The sequence below is a fragment of the Protopterus annectens genome, chromosome 7.part0 (genome assembly GCF_019279795.1).
Source record: "Protopterus annectens isolate FY-2018-M chromosome 7.part0, PAN1.0, whole genome shotgun sequence".
Taxonomy (NCBI): domain Eukaryota; kingdom Metazoa; phylum Chordata; order Ceratodontiformes; family Protopteridae; genus Protopterus; species Protopterus annectens.
This window is the reverse complement of record NC_056739.1, coordinates 1,192,147,047-1,192,167,401: the sequence shown is the minus strand read 5'-3', so window position 1 is coordinate 1,192,167,401 and position 20,355 is coordinate 1,192,147,047. Positions and strand designations below refer to the sequence as shown.

At 43.3% G+C, this 20,355-nt stretch overlaps 1 protein-coding gene across 1 annotated transcript in view; it reads left to right on the top strand.

Moving 5' to 3' along the window:
• Window positions 1–20,355, top strand: part of EFL1 (elongation factor like GTPase 1) — a 1,877,823-nt gene that overhangs the window by 434,091 nt on the left and 1,423,377 nt on the right. The window lies entirely within an intron of this gene.

Here is a 20,355-nt window from a genome sequence, read left to right as displayed (position 1 = left end):
CTGTGTGCCTTCTCTGTATATTTCAGGTGTATTTCCTCTACTGCATATTCAGTGTGGAAGCAGTTGCCAGTAAATTTGGACTAAATGATCTAACATTTATCACAAGCAGGTACACTGTGTCTCAGACACCAAAGCACTCAATGTAAGACTGCAAAGGGTGCAGACTTTGTTGCTAGAACTATTTGGTTGAACCACTAAGGCTGAAAGAAATTCTGCAGAACTTCAGCAAGGGTCCAGTCACATTCCTGTCTGTTTGGGATTCATAACCAGTTCTTTCTAGCATGTGAAGGAGCCTCCAAGAATCATCTGTCAGATTTTTTTCTGAACAATTTTTAAAGTATTCCATTAGTTTCATTCTTTTTTTTGAACTCATCTGCTTTCACATCTGCTTCCAGATTTAAATGCCTATGCAGAAAGCAAATCTTTCTGTTGATTCACTCTAGGTTTCTAGTTTGCATGGGGTCTATATATTGCACGATGTGGTGTTATTTGTTATTGATTTAGTGACGCTGTTAAGATGGGGGATGCAAGAAACTAACATGGTAATAGAGAAAGTAGAGGAGCTTGAAGCTCATCTGTAAGCATCCTGTTGATCATCATCTTTGGCACATCATTGACCTAGAGAGAGAAAAGAGGGGGAGGAGCAGGAGCACAGAGTGCCACCATTATGGGAAGAACAACTGTGAGAAGCAAAAAGCAGGTGTATCAGTCAGCATCCCACCCTCATTTTTTTGAAGCTAGCACCACCTCAGTGTTTTGAGGGCTCATCCAGGGCCTGAAATGATCCTTGTCCTCTTCATACACACTTTTTCAATGGTTCATTAGACTCTTGCTCTCCTGTCCCAGCCCAGAAAGTGATTGTCCTGTCCAGCACCCAGTTTTTGAATGCCATTTCCTTAGTTTTTCCTCAAAGTAGTTCATTGGCTCTACCTCAGACAGAATGAATTCCGAAATTCACTTAGTAAAAGGAGAGCTTACACTGCTGATGGACCTTATCAGCCAATCAGATTGTATGTTTTCTAAATCCCGGAAATAAGCCAGTTCTCCTGTGTTTGCTCCAAATGGAGAACACATTGCAATGAGTGGTGGTGGTAGCGGCGAGTTCGTGTGTGCTGGTAACAGCAGGAGTTCAGCCCTTCTGGATGTTTACAATAACAACGGAGTAGCTTCTTCAGTTCGTGAAGAATGTGAAAGATGTGGAGCCAAACCTAATGGAACTGTCAAAATAAGACATACGTGGCTACAACAGCAGTCCTTGCTAATAATTATGGTTCTAAGGGTACGAGTTTTACTAATAACTGTTCTCAGAATGAACGTGAAACTTTAATTCAGAAGGCTTGCCCCACTTTCAATAAGGCAAGCATCAAGAGCAACTTCGATTTATTCATTGATAAGAATTTTATTTTTAGCACTGACAATTCTATGTCCAGGGATTCTAACAGTGACAGTGGTCGGAATAGTTGTGGTTCACTGAAAGAGTTAATTTACTTATTCTCAAGGAACCTATACAAAATTAAACAATTGCAAATGGACACTGCCTACTTGAATAAATGTCTTGAGGTCAAAATAGTCCCCCAGGGGTTAAGACTTTTTAAGTTTCCTTTGTGGTTCAATTTCAATAATGAAATGTACACTGAGTCTGTTGAAATGTTTGATAGGTTCAGGTTTGAATGTATGCATGAAATTATAAAATATAATGATGCTAAGTTAAGTAGTTTATTGTTGAAAGTAGAAAAACTGAATGTCGACATTAAAAATGATTTCGTTTTTGAACAATGGGAGGTATTTTACATCAAACAGTTTAATATAGTGGAAAGAAAGTGTGCTAAAAGGAAGACAAGGAAACTTGAGAGGGATCTCAAACAATACACTGACAAGTAAGCTTACCCTCTCAAGACATCTAATAAACCTTTTTTTCATGAGAAAATTTATTCAAAAGAATCCCAAGAGAACTCTCAGAAGGGTTTTCATCAGGGTATTAATAGACCTAATTCTTTTCAAATTTGGCTCCCACGGAGGTTTGTAAAGGAGACTAGACTCAGGACAATGGTGGCATCAGTCCTCTTACACACACCCACAGAGAGCGTAGAAACCCTGTTATCCTCTATAATTATTCATAACGACATTATGCATTCTGTCAATGGGTTTCACATCTTTAATTATACTAATAACATCATAACCAAAGACCATTTTTCTCTTTTTTCCAAAGGACTAAAATTAATTCCCTGCAGAAAATTTGATTTTGTTGATACATTAATTGGAATTAAATTATCAGGAAACTAAACTTAACACTTTACTATAAAGATAAAACTACCACAGCCATTACAGAGGATTTTAGTGACACCTGACACCTTAGAAGGAAAAGTACTTTCAATCCCCCCTGCACCCCACTGTAGCAGTTTTGGAGAAAGCCATCATTGATGATACTTATAAGGGTTAAACAATAAAAGGGTTTATTTTTATAATTTAAATAAAGAAGAAAGAGAACTATTTTACAGACTTAGTAACGACAAATCCATTTGAATTATGAAACCTAATAAAGGTGGGGGGATTGTTTTTTTTGATTCCTTGAATTATTCTAAAGTTATGTATGACCTGCTTAATGATTGTGAAACGTACTTACTAGTTTCTATTAATGAAATCAACATTAGCTACCAAAGAATTGATTATTACATTGATGAGTATCTGTTAGATCAGAGAATTTCTTTTGATATTTACAAAGTTTTATATGTTAAGAATCCAGTCGTAGCCACTATTTTTGTTATTCCTAAAATCCAGAAAAAAATGTGGAGGACCATTGTGGCTGGACGGGGGTCTAAGACGTACCATATAGGGTTAGTTATAGACAGATGGCTTAAACCAATTTATAGTCAAGTTAACCACCTTGTTTTAAATTCATGGGATCTTTTTAGGAAGATTAAAGGACAAACTTTGGTCCGGAGATGCATTTATTTTTGACTATTGATGTGGTTGACTTTTTTAATTCTATACCTAAGGACAAAGATATAGATTCTTTTTATAATAGCTTATTAAGATACATTTCATTCGATAATGTTAAGATCAACTTGAGTAATGACTTAATGGCTTTAGTTTTAGATCATTTCATTTTTTTGAAGGTGAGTATTTTAAACCGGTAAATGGTGTTATGTGGCCTCTCTGCCCCCATATATGCCAATTTAGTGCATTTAGAGTGGGAAAATCATCATATTTTTGAACAAATTTTTGCCAATGTATTAAATTATATGTTAGATATGTGGATTACATTTTTATTTTATGGAATGGGTCAGAGCATAAAATAGATAATTTTCTGAAATATATCAACAACTCATCATCTTTCTTAAAATTCACATGTAGTTTTAATAAGAAAGGTATTAATTACTTGGACACAATGATTAACACCAGAATGGGCTTTTAATTCTTGTATTTATAAAAAGCCAACCTCCAGTAATTCCTATTTGGAATTTTCGAGTTGCCACCCACTTAGTCAAAAAAAATAGTATTATTAAAGGTCAGTGCGTTAGGGCGGCCAGGATGACCTCAGTTTCATGATGTGAAAAATGAACTTCTAGTCATTGCTGACATGTTTTTAGCTCGTGGCAATTCAGTATGCCTAGTTGAAGATATCAGGGTGTATGTAGAGTCCAGTTGGGGTATGAAGTATAAACCCCTTTTAGGAGTCAGTTTCACTCATCACAGTAGTGTAGAGGAAACAAGAAATTTTGAGAGGGCTTTAGTAGTAGAGTATGGTTCACATGCATATGAAATTAAAAATATTATTAAGAGGATTTGCAATATTTTAAGGGGTAATCCTGAAATTCACCTCATCTGTTTTCAAAACAGGTCCTAATATTTAACAAAATTTTGCGACAGAGTTTCCTATAAGAACAGCAATAGTTTACAGAAGAGAGGCACAACTAAATGTGGATCATGCGGACAATGTCAGTTTATTTTGGTGGTCAAGTCAGTAGTTTAATTTTAGAAAGTTATATATGCTCTAGGACTCATTTCTGTAAGGGGAAACTGTTATTCTAAAGGGGTTGTTTGTTTCTGAGTGTTTGGGGTGCCCAGCTTTTTATGTGGGCAAAACTGAAAGACCCCTGAGGAAAAGAATATACAACCCACTTAAATTAGCAAACATAATATGAACAATGCACTTTCTAAACAGTTTCTTACTATCCCCAATTGTTTTGCTTTCAGGTTTGGGATTTACCACAACTTCACTCCTCAGTTTCATCAATACCATCAACCAACTCGGAAACAATGGTAAAATAGTCTCTGCTGTCTTTCTAGACATGTCCAAGGCCTTTGATACGGTCTTCCACCCCAAACTATAAAATACACTCTCCAAACTGAACATCAGCCCCTCTGTAGTTCAGTGGTTCCAAAGCTGACTACAGTACCACCAACAATCTATAAAATGGCTTAATGTCCTATCCACCCCTCTTACCATCACACTAGGAGTACCTCAAGGCTCAATTCTTGGGCCGCCACTCTTCACTATTTTTGCAAGCAACCTCCATATTGCTACTCCACTTGCTTCAACTGTCCAATATGCAGATAACACAACACTCATATGCACTGCTAATAACTTTCAACACCTCCATGAAATAGCCCCAAAACTATTCTCAGATATCGAGCTATGGCTCTCTAACCATCAGCTCATACTCAACGACAATAAAACAAAACTCATGATCTGCCAATCCACAAGATCCCCCTGAGCACCTTCTACATCACAGCTAGGAATAATACTAAAATTAATGCTGTTTCACAAACAAAACTACTAGAAATAATAGTAGATAACATCCTAAGATGTGAACTACATATAGCACAAACAATTAAGAAAGTTCACAAAAAATGGGTACTCTTTACAGAAATAAAAAGTATCTAACTAACACCTATAGGGTTGCCATTGCTAGAACCCATCTTCTATCGACACTTCTGTATGCTTCCCCACTTCTCACCAACCTTAATAAGACAGATTTAATTAAACTTGAAACATGCTATAATAAAATAGCTGAGTTTATGACTGACTGCCCATATCATACTCACCACTGTCACCCCTTAAAAAACTCTTCTGGTTAGAGCTCCTACAACTTATATCCTATAACTAGTTAACCATAGCACACAAACTAGTATACCAGCCTAAGAAAAACGCTGCCTTTCTAAATATTCTCTCGCCCTATACCACAAATTGAAGTCTGTCAATAAATAAATCTGTACTACAAGTGTCCAAATCCCCTAATATGGCAAGGGACTCCCTCTTCTTTCATCATGTAGCAACATAGTAGAATTCACTACCTCACAAAATCAGAGCCAACACAAATACCAACCAATTCAAAAAGATTCTTAAAAATTATCTTAATGACACCTGACTTTGCTCCTGTACTACTCCTGGCTAACTAGTTTTAATAGTTTCTGGTCGTACTTTTTCTTCTTCCCTGACCACCTCATAATCTGTGCTCTCTCACATGTCTAGATGATTTCTAACCTCATCCTTTTCTATCCAAATTCCCCCCTAGAAAACCCTTCATCAGTTTACTTTGAGAAACTACAACATCTACACTACAATAAGGAATTGTATCAAATAATTGCATAACACAAATGTCAGCTGTAATAGCATAGAATGTAATTTTTGGTGTACTGTATGTCTTGTATATTTGTTGTATAATTTCTTGTATAAGTTTTGTATAATCTCTATATGTGGAGCTTTTCTCCCTGGGAATCCACTGAAAATGGGTCTTATCCCAGTCGGACTTTCCCAGTAAACAAATGTAAAATAAATAAGTACATTTTAGAACAGATTCTAATTAACTCTAGGGGTAGTGATTTTAAGGCTAGGCTTGAAGAAAAAGAAATTAAATGGCAGCTGAGATTTCATGTCTTTCTGCCCCCTGGGATCAGTGAAACCTTTTCTCTTCAGCCTGTTTTGAATTTAAGATCCAAATCTGAAGTAGTTAACTTAATTTGTCCATCAACCTATGGGTTATCGGATCCATATCGGATCTGAGCCGGCAGCTTCCAACAGCTAAGATCTGAGCTCCAAGCTCCTCCCCCTTACCCATAATTCCCTGCTATACCTTCCTGACCTCAGATCTAGTTTGCCGCAGTTCTCTCAGCAGCTTGATCGAGCTTCCAGGCGTGGTGGTTGTTGGATTTGTGAGAAAAAATCTCCTTTTTTTTTAGTTTAAACAAAATTTTGTGTGTGTGTGAGTTAGCATAGTTCCCCAGTAGCATTAACGTTTTTCTTTATCTAGTGTTTAGTTATCCTTTTTAGTGTTATTCCCTCCCCCTCGTGTGTACGTGTTAGGGTGTGTGGTTTTGGGGCCTAGCGAGTGTGTTATTTCTTTTGTAGGTATGGTGGAGGCACCCAAAACATTCTTTTCAAAGTGTACCGAGTGTGGCCATAAGCTGTCCCCAGCGGATGGCCACACTCGGTGCGTTTTATGTCTTGGGGTTGAACATATTTCCACTGGCTGCACTATTTGTGCAGCGTTCAACCCCAGGGCCCTCAAGATGATTGTGGTGGGACTTCTGCCCCCGGACCCGGCTTCGTCCTCTGGTCCCTCCGTGGCACCGCCATCTGCTATTCCCCTTCCCCTGGCCGGGACTCAACCTCCCACCTTGGGCCAGGAGGAGAGGGAAGCCAGAAAGGAGAAACGCTGGGAAAAGCACCACAAGCGGGGGCCGAAGCTTCTACATCGGCCCCGCCAGCCAAACAGGTTTCTCCTCCTAGGGCCTTCGAGTCTTCTCCTTCCCGGCTCCGATCTCCCCGCTTTTCACCGGGGCCGGAGGAGGAGACCTGGTTGCCTTCGAGGTCATCGAGGCGGCACTTCCGACCCGCCTCGGTGGCCTCATTAAGGTCTACCCAGAGTATGTCCGATGCAGACTTGGACCGGATGATGCGTAGGTTTCTCCAGGCTCAGCTGCAGATGGGAGTGCTCCTACATCGACCCCCTTTTTCGCCCCGATTGCTCCTTCTCCGACCCACTACCGGGGTTCGGAGCCTTCGGAGCCAGGTAGCGTCGGAGCCGGGGGACTGTCGGCGCCAATAGTATCGGGTACTTTGGCGCTGATGGCACCTTTGAGTCTGCCGGGTCCATTTTCTTCAGATCTGAGCTCTCGGAGCCGAGAGCTGAGCTTCGGATCCGCAGGTGTCAGTATGGCTTCGGCTCCATCTCGGTCGGAGCATACTGGCCCTTCGGATCCGACCGTGTCAGCGCCTGCTCCGATCCGCACGTCGGATCTGAGGGAGGGTCTGCTCTCGGATCCTAGGGAGAGCAGCTCTCCTTCAGCGTTCGATGTCATGGAGAGGGTTTTGTCAAGGGATTCCAGGCTCCTGGCTTCAGCTACGGTTCCACCCTGCACTCCCTCTCAGACGGGTCTGCCTTCCATCACCCGGCCCCAGGGACAGCCTGCTCAGACGTCCCAGATAGTTCCCTTACTGGAGCAGGATGTGGTTGGTGAGGCCTCTTCGGACAGCCCCCCCGAGGAGGCCCCTCACAAATGCAAGTGCAAGAGGAGGCACTTGGACTCCCCTGAGTCCTTGACAGAGAGCACAGACTTGGAAGAAGGGGAAGGTTCCCCAAGGTCACCTCCCGAAGACGTCTCCTTCGGAGACATCATGGAGATGCTTCGGATCAGAGGGGGGTGGTCTGCCCCAAAACCTTCCTCTGACGAGTCTGTATTTCTGGAGGCGTTTGAAGCAGACCCGTCTACCTCTTGGGTGTCCCCTCCCGCCAATCCTCTGGTAGACCTGATTACTACAAGGGCATGGACACTGTGGAGCCCATTCCAAAGAGGCCAGACAAAATTCTCAGCCCCTCTTCGGACAGGTCATGTTGGAGCAAGGGAGCCCCGGTAGATGCTATGTTGGTGGCGGCTGCCACCAAAAGGGAACTGGCCCAGGAGAGTTCCTCAGTCCATCCTCCAGACAAGGAGTCTCGGACGATGGACTGTCTGGGGAAGCGGGTGTTCGCTTCAGCCACCTTTTCTGTGAGGTCACTGAATTATATGGCACACGTGATACGGCTCCAGCGGGATCTTATCAAAGAGTACGCTGGGTCACCCCCAGAGTCCATGTCGGCAGAGGTCAAGAAAGTGTACTTTACCCGAATGGCCACTCTCAAATCTATCTCCAATACCTCTATGCGGCTACTATCTCATGCCACAGAAGGAGCCGCTAGAGCTAGCGGAGTGGGCGTCATCCTATGGCGACAGGCGTGGCTCCGTCATTGTGATTTTGCGGAACCCTTTAAGGCATTGTTCGCAAATGCCCCGTTTGATGGTTCTGCCCTTTTTGGCAAGACCGTAAGCGACACACTGGTCCAGAGCGAAAAAGACGGGAAGACGTTGTCTGCCATTGGAGTCTGCTTCTCTGCTCCCCAGAGGTCCTTCTCCAGAAACCAAAAGGGACAGAAGAAGATGTGGTCCGGAAGTCTCAACAGTCCCATTTCGCTCCGGACCCCTCGTCCTTCAGAGGCAGAGGAGGACAAAGGTGGACGCCGCCCTAGAGGCAGAGGGGGCCCGAAGAACTTTGGGTCCAGAGAACCTTTCTGTGATCGGCCCACGCAGCAACCCTGAGGGGTTACCCAACTGCTCCACTCTGGAGGCAGTCGGGGGGCATTTCTCGAGGCACCTGGCAGCTTGGGAGTCCATTACAACAGATCGCTGGGTGCTTCAGATCATATCCAGAGGCTACAAGATCCTTTTTCTCAATCCCCCTCTCAGTCCCCGAAGCCTCCCTGATGTCCCACCCAATCAAAGGCAGGCAGCAGCCAAGGAAATACTCCGGCTGCTAGAAAAAAGAGCAATCCAGCACGTCCCCCCAGACCAGTCCGGATCAGGCTTTTACTCCAGGTTCTTCTTGGTGCCAAAAAAGACGGGGGACCTAAGACCAATTCCCGACCTGTCCTTCCTGAACCTGTCAGTAGCCAAAGAAGAGTTCTGGATGGTCACTCTTCAATCCATTCTCCCCCTTCTGCAGGAGAATGACTGGATGTTCTCCTCAAGGATGTGTACTACCACATTTTGATGGACAGACGATCCAGGAGGTTTTTCCGCTTCCGGCTGGGAGCCAGTCATTACCAATTCAGGGTCATTCCCTTTGGTCTCACCACAGCCCCCAGGGTGTTCACCAAAGTGTTAACTGTTGTAGCGGCCCACCTGAGACTCCAGGGAATTCAGGTCTTTCCGTACCTGGACGACTGGCTCCTGACCGCCCCCACCAGGCATCTACTTTGCACTGCCAGGGATTATTTTCTCCATCTAGCTCCCCGGCTGGGGATCACGATCAACATCGGAAAATCTTCCCTTCTTCCAACTCAAATCCTAGATTTCATCGGAGCCAGATTGAACACCAACCAGCTTCTAGCCTTCTTGACTCCGGACTGGCTACGAACTCTGAAACTCCATGTACTGGCTTTCTACAATCCACAGCTCCCTCTGCGGAATTAGTCCTGAGGGCTCTAGGCTCGATGGCGGCAACCATCAACTTACTACCCATGGCGCGCTTAAACATGAGAGTTCTTCAATGGACCTTACAAGTCCAGTGGTCCTTGCTGCTACATCCCCTGAGCTTCCCCGTTCCTCTCAGCAGGGTGTGCAAGAAAGCCCTCTTATGGTGGCTCCAGTCCCCGGACCTCCAGAAGGAGCGCCCCTTCTCTGTGTCCCCTCCTCTAGCCACAATGACCACAGGCGCCTGTAGCCTTGGGTGGGGGGGCACTGCTTGGGCAGGACCGTCCAAGGCACGTGGAACCATTCGGAGACCTCATTCCATATCAATGTCCTAGAGATGAGAGCGGTATGTTTGGCGTTGCAAGCATTTCAAAGCCTTCTTCCCTTGGGGACAATTGTGATCCAGACAGACAACATGTCGGTCGTCGTATATCAACAGACAAGGGGGAACCAGGTCCTGTCCACTTTGTCAGGAGGCCATGAGAGTGTGGGAATGGGCTATGTCCACCAACCACTTTCTCATAGCGATGCACATTCCGGGACGGTCCAACGTTTTGGCAGACAGACTGAGTCGATCTATCCTGTCACCGTATGAGTGGACTCTGAATCCGAAAGTAGTGAAGCAAATCTTCTCCAAATGGGGTCAACATCGTTGCGATCTTTTCGCCTCTCCTTCGAACGCAAAGTGCAGTGACTACTTCGCTCTAACTCCCCCACCCGGGGAATCCCCCCAGAGATGCTCTGGTGCATGTTTGGCCACCCAGTCTACTTTATGCTTACCCTCCTCTGCCCCTGATGCTAAAGTTTTTACAGAAAGCCAGACGGTTGGGGAGCAGAATAATCCTCATTGCCCCATTTCTGGCCTCGTCAAGCTTGGTTCCCATATCTATGGTCTCATCTAGTGAATCCCCCATGGATTCTAGATCCCATCCTGGATCTGATCTCTCACCCATCAGGCCTGTCAACCCCGAATCTGGAAAACCTCAAATTCACAGCTTGGTTGATCCAGTTCCAGTGATAGCTAGGACTCCCGGTATCTCGTCCCCTGTCAAGGCTATTCTAGTAGCCGCTCACAAGCCATCTACTAGAAGAATCTATAATAGTATAATAGTAAATGGAAGCGTTTCTCTATTTGGGTGGAGCATCGGAACATAGATCCTTTTACAGCTCTGTTGCCAGCAGTACTAGATTTTCTGTCAGGGTTATTCGACCAAGGTACTAGCTCTTCTATGGTCAAAGTCCAGTTGGCCGGAATCTCTCATTATCATGTTGGCAGTGATCTCGGCCCTTTGACTTTGTCCAAATTATGTAAGACCTTCCTAAAAGGCACTTTCCTACTAAGACCTCCGGTAAAAGATGCAGTCCCTCCTTGGGATTTAACTCTTGTACTTCAGTATCTAACAGCTCCTCCCTTTGAGCCTGCAACTTCGGTGGATCTGAAATACTTATCTTGGAAGATGACTTTTCTTGTTGCCATAACTTCGGCCAGAAGGGTCTCGGAGCTTCAAGCCCTTTGCGCCAAGCCACCGTATTTGATTTTCCACAAAGATAGAGTCTCACTCAGGACCAACCCCTCTTTTCTGCCCAAAATTGCATCTGAGTCTAATATCAACCAATCTATTAATTTACCAGTCTTCTTCCCAAATTATCAGAACAAAGGTGAATACAAGTTGCACTCCCTAGACGTACATAGGCAACTAAGATTCTATTTGCACAGGACAGCTGATCACAGGAAATCAGACCAACTTTTTGTATCCTTTGCTAAGTCCTCTTTGGGAAAACCTGTATCAAAAGTCACACTGTCCAGATGGATTTCCCAATGTATTCTTTTGGCATATGAGAGTTCGGGCCGGCTGGCACCTCAAGGGGTTCATGCCCATTCTACTCTATCGATTTCTACCTCTGCGGCTTTTCGATCTAGGGTGTCGTCTGATGACATTTGTTCAGCAGCCACTTGGGCTTCATCTCATACATTTATAAATCATTACAAGTTGGATATTGTTTCCAGAGGGAGAGCATCCTTTGGCTCAGCAGTGGTCTGGAACATCCTTCTATGAGGACCTCCCAAGAATCAGGTAGCTGGGGACTCTGTCCCATAGGTTGATGGACAATTGAAGTTAACTACTTCAGATTTAGAATTTATGTACTTACCGTAACATTCCATCTGAGTAGGTAAACTTCATTTGTCAGCAACCGTCCCTCCCTCCATCCCCTAACCTATATGGATGTTCAAAGGACTCCTGCTGTCATGGCGGGTTGTTTCCAGGTTAGAGTAGGGAGGTGGTTCTTGGTATCGTATGGTTTATGGATAAGCAAACTCAGTCTGAGGTCAGGAAGGGATAGCAGAGGATTATGGGTAAGGGGGAGGGGCTTGGAGCTCGTATCTTAGCTGTTGGAAGCTGCCGGCTCGGATCCGATATGGATCCAATAACCCATAGGTTGCTGACAAATGAAGTTTACCTACTCAGATGGAACGTTATGGTAAGTACATAACTTCTAATTTTGTTAAGTAGCATAATGTTTGGCTTAAATTTTGTGATTTTTTTTATATAAGGAGATTTTTAAAGGCTTTGTATCTTTAACATTTTGCATTCGGTTTTATTGTTGCTTTTTTGTATTTAATGTTATGTTTTCAATTTTTCAGTGGTTCTGATGAAGTCCTAGGTATTACAGGATGAAAGCACTTAACCACATTTTGTATTGTTTTAATAAAGTCTTTTTCACTGTGAAAGAGAAGTTCCTTGTGTTTGACTGCTGCAGTACTCTTTGTTTTGGCTACTAGTCTACCTCAGACTTCCCATTGGGGCTTCCAGGTTGTTTATGTAGTTTAGATCTTGTCCTTCCATCCAGTGCACATAAACATCAGCAGCCACTCTTAATTGATTATGTTCAGCTGCTGTCCAGCACCTGTCTTCACTGGTGATTGTTCAAGGCCTCCCCTGCTGAGATATTTCACATGACAAGTTTTCAGGGATTTACCTTTTCCATGCCTCCAAGAGCCTGTTGTCATTAAATGAGGCATTTAAGCAGATTCCTTTTTTTTCCAGGAACCAGATGTTCATTGTGTTTCACTGTTGCAGTCATGACTGTAGGGTTCGCCCCTGCCGGCAGGCAGCCCCAGGTCGGCCAGAATCCCAAAGTCTGGGTCCGGCGTCGGCTGTTCAACCATGCTCCCTGACGTCAGAGCACCAGGAGTACAAAGCTGACAGCCGACGCCATCTTCTCCAGTCTTTCTTGCCATGCGGTGATAGCAGTTTGCAAGTACCGGTCGGCTGACTCCTGACGAATTTTTCTATATACTTCGGTCCGAAGACTTTCTTCTCCACTCAAAGCTAAGTACCCCATTGGGGAAACTTTTTTCTTGCTCCACTCCGATGTCAGAAAAAGTTAATAATTGTATTTTATGTGGGAAGCAAATACCTCCTAAGGATTTTCATTCTTACTGTATTCCTTGCTTAGGCCCTGACCACGACGTAGCTAGTTGTCGGTTTTGTGCTAGATTCAATCAACGTACAATTAAGCGAAGGTACGATTTTGCTTTTCATTACTTCAGTAGGCGCTTTAACTACAAAATGTCGTCAGATACGGTCCCGGCTACCGGAGTTCACAAACATCGCAAGGGTAAAGACAGGCCTCCGAGGTACAAATCTGATGATAGCGCACAAGCGGAGCCAGCTTCAGGTTTGGCCGTCGTCAGTGAGGCACTTTTGCAGCCCCTGTCCTCGGCCATTTCAGAACCGATGGCCGAAATGGACTCTCATGAGGAGCCAACCAGGCCTTTAAATATTTCTGTTGCAGGACCTTCGGACAATGCTCCTTCAGATGGGTCCGGAGCCGCTGTGCAGGTACCGGCTTCCGAAGGGGTTTTTAGGCCTACTCAGCTACTAGTAAAGGCAAAGCCAAAGACAAAGGCAAAGACTCCTTCTAAATCAAAGACTTCAACACAGGCCTCTTCTGAACCGGCTCCCAAGTCACAGAAACAGTTACTCAAGATGGCGGAGGATTTACTTACTATGATTAGGGGTTCACATCCCCCTCCAGACAAAAGGCCAAGGCAGGATGTTAATTATGATTCCTCTGATCAGGCTTCTGTTTCCTCAGTTTCTTCTTCTGATCAGGAATATTCTTTCCCTCCTTATGAGGATTCTGATGCTGAAGAATCCATTCCTTCAGCTTCTCCCCTGAGGATTTCTCTTTTGGAGAAACTTTGCATGAAATGAGGGAACATTTCCACTGGGAAGGACAGGAGTATTCGGAATCCAAGAAAAGATTGAGGGATTTTCTTCTTCTTCCCCAACATAGACCCCTGGTTATTCCTCCTGTTTTGGATATTGTGGATGATGCCTTTTCGGAGGCTAACTTAACCCCTGACTCTTTTCCTCCTGCTCCTGTTAAGCCTGATAGATATTACAGGGTTCCTGATTCCCATCTGTTTTTATACAAGAACCCTGCTGCTGACCCTGAAACCATTTCTCAGGGTCCTAAGGGAGTTAAGGCCGCTTCTGCCAAAAATCCCATTCTTACTGAAAAGGATTCTCGATCCTTAGAAAGATGGGTCAAAAGGTGTACACTTCTGCTACTTTGTCCATTAGGGCTTTAAACTGTCAGTTTCATATGCTTAAATACCAGCAATTTCTCTTGTCTGTTTTAAAACAAAAGCTTACTTCCATTTCTGCCTGTGCAGATGATAACGAATTACATGACTTATTGCATGCCACTGAACAGGTTGGGAAGCATGGTTTACACTGTGGATTTGATGCCTTGGAGGCTTCTTGTAGGGCTGCAGCCTCTGGCACAGTCATTAGAAGGCATGCATGGCTAAAGGAACAAAATTTACCTGAACAAGTAAAGGCTAAATTATTGGATGCTCCTGTTCAGCATAATGTTTTGTTTGGATCAAAAGCTGAAGAGGTGATTAAAAAGATGGAGGATAAGGCGAAATCCATGCAAACAGTTAAAGATTTCTTACAAGTACAGCCACCTAGATTTAGCAGGAATTGGCCTTCAAAAATTGGTCCTTTCCCACTTCAGACAGGCCTCAGAGGGGTAGATATAGACGCTCCAGAGGTAGGCCTCAAACACAAGCTGCTTATAGACCAAGACAGTGGACTGCTTCCACCACTAGGGGAGGAGAGGACAGGTCACAATCTCAAAGGAAACAAACTCAATGACTCCCTCTGTTGGGCTACAGGAACTTCTTGCCTGGAAGCCCCTCTCGGAGGAAAACTCTCTCTTTTTTATCAAAATTGGACTCAAATAACCCAAGACAAATGGGTTTTGGATGTGGTTTTAAGAGGTTACAAATTCCATTTTCATACCTTGCCAAGGCCAAGCGGATGGCCAGACCTTCCAAAACATCAATGGACGGAGGCCTTAAACCAGGTGGAAGCTCTTTTGGCTATGAATGCCATAGAACTGGTTCCTCTTTCAGAGATGGGAAAAGGTTTTTACTCAAGGCTTTTTCTAGTCCCAAGGAAGCAAAACTTATGGAGGCCCATTCTGGATCTGTCGGTCTTGAACACCTTTCTAGAGATTCCAAAATTCCAGATGCTTACTCTACAGCAGCTACTTCCAATGCTGTCCAAAGATGCATGGATGGTAAATTTGGATTTAAAGGAGGCATATTTACACATTCCCATCAGGCAGGATCACAGAAAATACCTCCGGTTCAAGGCCGGATCGAGGCACTTTCAATTCTCTGCGCTGCCCTTTGGATTGTCTACTGCGCCCAGGGTCTTCACCAAATGCCTGGCTCCAGTAGTAGCTTACTGCAGACTCGAGGGAATTCAAATTTACCCTTATCTGGACGATTGTCTAATTCAGGCAGACAGCAAGGATGTCTTACTCCAGCATCTAGAATTTGTACAGAACCTCCTCAAGTTCCTGGGATTCTCTGTAAACATAAAAAAGTCAAATTTGACACCATCACAACAGATAACTTTTCTGGGTGCACTTCTAAACACCACAACCCAGATGTCATATCTGACATCCAAAAAACAATTACAGCTGGCTTCAACTTTCAGAACCTTAGCAACTCTAACTCAACTATCTGCAAGGAAATTCCTGCAGGCTTTGGGTTACATGGCCTCCTGCATCCTTCTTGTACCATATGCAAGACTACACATGAGGAAAATACAGTGGTACCTAAAAAGTGTATGGTCTCAGCATTGCCACAGTTTAGACATACTGATCTCCGTCCTTCCTTGCCTTCAAAAGGAATTTCTTTGGTGGTCCAGGGCATGTGCTCTAAACAAAGGGAAACCCTTCCGTCTGCCTCCTGCCACTCAGATTCTAACCACGGCCTCGGATTATGCTTGGGGAGCCCATTTTCAGGGCAATTGTTTGCAGGGCCTTTGGTCAAAGGATCAGAAGCACCTGCATATCAATTTAAAGGAAATGTTAGCCGTTCAGAAAGCTCTATTGGCCTTCAGGAATCTTTTACAACCAGGACAACTGCTAATATGGACAGACAACACCACAGTTATGTGGTACATAAACAAGCAAGGGGATCTCATTCCTACCCCCTTTGCAGACTAGCCATGGATCTATGGAACACAGCTCTAGCTTGCAATCTGGATCTTCAATCTCAGTTTCTACCAGGGAAACAGAACTTCCTGGCAGACAGTCTGAGCAGAAACCTTTCGGATCCACACGAGTGGATGCTGGACACCAAAATATTCAGGATGATAACAGCAGTCTGGGGATGTCCTCACATAGACCTCTTTGCATCCCATCTCAATCATCAACTACAGAATTTTTGCACCAGGACTTTCCACAGAGAAGCTTGGAAAGTGGACGCCCTGTCATTCAGTTGGAGGAACCTCTCGGGATATGCCTTTCCGCCTCTTCCTCTTCTTCCACGGGTTTTATTGAAGATAAAACAGGACAAGCCCAAGATGCTAATCTTGCTGGCTCCAAATTGGCCTTGGCAGTTTTGGTATCCAACTCTAAAAAACCTATGCCTGGAGACCCCTTGGGTTTTACCTTAGTCTCCGAACCTTCTGTCCCAACATCAGGGTCAGGTTCTACACTCTCATGTCAGAACTCTCAGCCTGGCGGCCTGGTTAACCCAGGGCCTTTGATTTCTTCTTCACTGCCCAAGCAGGTTATGGATGTCATTTTAGAAGCCAGACGTCTTAGCACTAGAAAATCTTATGCAGGAAAATGGAAAAGATTTTGTTCCTGGATGCAGGCTCAGGATTCTGATCCTCTTCTTCCTAATATTACTTTAATTTTACTTTACTTGACAGATCTCTTACATAAGGGTCTCTCTTTCTCTTCCATTAAGATATATGCCTCTGCTATTTCTGCTCATTATAATACAGACCCTCCCATCTTTTCCCACCAGCTCATGAGACAGTTTCTCAGAGGAGCTAAGATCTTAAGACCTCCTAGATCTCCTCCCATTCCTGCTTGGGATCTCAACTATGTTTTGGAAAAACTAACCTTGCTTCCTTTTGAGCCTGCTGCCTCTTCTGACATCAAGTTTTTATCTTGGAAGACAGCTATCCTGTTAGCCCTAACCTCTGCCAGGAGAGTTTCAGAGTTACAAGCTCTTATGGCTGTGGAACCTTATATTATTTTTCATCAAGACAGGGTATCTTTGAGGACTAATCCTACCTTCATGCCTAAAGTGGTTTCCAAAGTGGCTTTAAATCAAACTATCCACTTGCCAACCTTTTTCCCCCCACTCCTCAAAATAAAGGGGAAAGGATCTTGCATTCCTTGGATGTACACAGACAACTACGTTTTTACCTGAACAGAACCAAGGATTTCAGAAAATCAGAGCAATTGTTTGTTTCTTATGCTTCAAGTTCCCAAGGTAAAGCCATTTCAAAACAGACCATTTCTAAATGGATTGCTCATGGAATCAGATTTTGTTATTCTCACCATGGAAAGCAAATCCCAGGGAGTATATGGACTCATTCCACCAGAGCTGCTGCCACTTCTGCGACCTTCCTCAGGGGAGTTCCTACCAAGGACATTTTGGAAGCTGCAACTTGGAGTTCAGTGCATACTTTTTCTAAGCACTACAATCTACCTCTCTACTCTAAGTCTAGGGCAGGCTTTGCCTCTGCAGTCTTGCAGGGCCTTTAGCCCCTTCCTCTTTATGACCACCTCCCTTTCTTTCAGCTTTGGGATTCTACCCTACAGTCATGACTGCAACAGTGAAACACGATGAACATAGTACAGTTGTGTACACCTACCATAAATGTAGATGTTCGAGTGTCTTCACTGTTGCAGTCTGGGTTTCCTCCCTCCTGTCCCTCTTGTTTTTACTTCTGTGTATTTCCTTTTTTCACCATTCTTCTGAGGTGTATTTGCAAAGGTTATGGGACCTTTTTTCATTTTGGGACTCCTGACATCTGGGGCAAGAAAACTGGAGAAGATGGTGTCGGCTGTCAGCTTTGTACTCCTGGCGCTCTGACGTCAGGGAGCATGGTTGAACAGCCGACGCCGGACCCAGACTTTGGGATTCTGGCCATCCTGGGGCTGCCTGCCAGCAGGGGAGAACCCTACAGTCATGACTGCAACAGTGAAGACACTCGAACATCTACATTTATGGTAGGTGTACACAACTGTACTTTTGCTTGTTTTCAGCCCAGGCATAGGTTTTGCCTGATGGCACTTGGAAGGTTGGAGCAGCAGACATCGGTCCATCAGACCCAAGGTTAATAACTACTGATGCTGGCATCCCTGGTGCAGATACAGATACTGCTTCATCTATTATGGTTACTAATGCTTCATTACCAAGCTTCATTGTTGCAGATGTAGTCTCAAACACAGGCGCAAGTAGTATCTGTTTTTTTTTTCTAATTTTCGTTTGTTCTTTGCATCTTCCTTTGGCATGTATATCTATAGATTTTAAAACTTTGCAGCCTTCTAGTAGTCTTTTCCACCAAGTCTTCCTTTTACATTTATTTTGAGCCTTAGGCTGTCAGTGTTTGTTCTTCAGTCCTTGGCAAACACAGATGTCCAGTCTCCCCACAAGCAGGCTGAAGAAGCCTTTTAGTCCTAGTAATTGAAGAGAATGACAGCAACCATTTCTAAATACCCTCAAGCAATGAGGCTAAAGAGATGTTTGGGTGAAATCCACCATGCGGCAGAATATCATCAGCCCATCATACTCTTTGAACCGTGATGACTCCGTTTCAGTGATGATAAAGGTAAGCGCCAGAAACAATAAAGGAGTTTGCTGTGGATTCCTGGCATGGTTGTTTTTTGTTTTGTACTACAATGTTGCTGTGTTGCGAATTAGTTGTTCATTTTCTAGGGCGAGTGATCCCAATTTATGCCTGCCATGTATTTTTCATGATTCAGGGATGGATAATACGCAAAGATTGATGGAAAGTTTTATAGTCCACTGTGGTGATGATTCCCCGAGAAGGTACTTGTGTTAATAGTGGATGAAGGGCTACCCAAATTCTGGGAGAAATTGGAGGAGGATAGAAACAAACGTTGTGTTAACCCGTTCATTGCTGTGGGTTGGAGGTCCATTTCTTCATTGTCATCTGAAAGTAAGGTACTGTTTGAACAGTTAGAAAGATTAATATGGAAAGAGACTTCTGTGTTTTTTAACATACAAAGTCTCCAAAGGTACATAAAGTTGGACATTTCCCAATGGTGTTTGAGGGCATTTAAAAGCCCTTCATTGTCTTTTGACACTAGTAATGAAGAAGATAAAAAGTTTCAAACAGGTTGGATTGCAGCTGCCCACAGGTGTTCGATAGAATTGGTTAACATCTTAGTTGAAAGGCATATGCTTCAACAAAGGAAACTGAAAGAACTAATCACCAGCACATGTGCCACCTTGTCTGCCCATTCTAGCTCTATTTGTATTGATAACTTTTTTAATGAAGTGAATGAAAAGTTAAAAACTTTTGAAAATGGATTAGTGGAGAAAAAGATCAAACTTATAAGAGACCTTCATGACATTGAGAATGGCAATGCTTTTCTTTAGAGAGTCAATCGGAACAAATCTCAGAGTCATGTGAGATTTGAACAGGAAGAGAAAGGTCTCCACTAAACATGGCGGTTCGTTTGTTACATCGGATAGCTTTGAAACATCTTTGCAATGGGAAAATGAAGATATGGGATATCTACCTCTTCTGTAGCACATAATTCAGAACAGTTCAATCAGACATTTTGAATTGCTACACATAAACAGGGAGAGTAACATGGTAGAAAATGGCATAGATGTCCGAATGAACAGGGAACAACGGTTCAGATGGACTTGCAGTCACATCAAATCTTTAAAAGAGGAAAGTGGCATTAATTCTACCTCATGCACTGTTAAGTAGTTGCAATTATGTTATTAATTTCTCTGGAAAAGTTTTATCTAATGAAGAATATGCAGTTTTAAACTGTGGTTTGAAGTTTGTACCTACGGTTTTACCGCGTTTGTATGATATTAATTGTGACATTTTTAAACTTGGGAGAATATTGCACTTAATGGATTTTTTTAATCATTCTGCTTATAATAATGTAGAATTGAATGTTAGTAATGTTTCAAATAGTGATATTGATAGTGAAGATGTTATTTTTATTGCTGTCATTCTGAAGTAGAATCTAATGCATATTATCTACTGGATATTAGTTATATATAAAAGTACTTTTACCCCCTTTCAGTACAAAGGGTGCAACATATTTCTATAATGCAATGTTAAATTTTGCAGTTGAACGTGAATTTAAGAAATTTCATGCACAAATGAACATATGTTTTTAATTTAACTAAAACAGAATGGAAGGTGTTGCAGGCGTTAGGCTAACAAAGGGATTCTTATTCAAGTTTGCAGACAAAGGTAATAAGCTAATTTTAATGCACTACACACAGTGTTTAGGTATGTGTTATAAACATTTATTGGATGTGAAAGTATATCAAAAGGTAGATTTTTCTGTTAC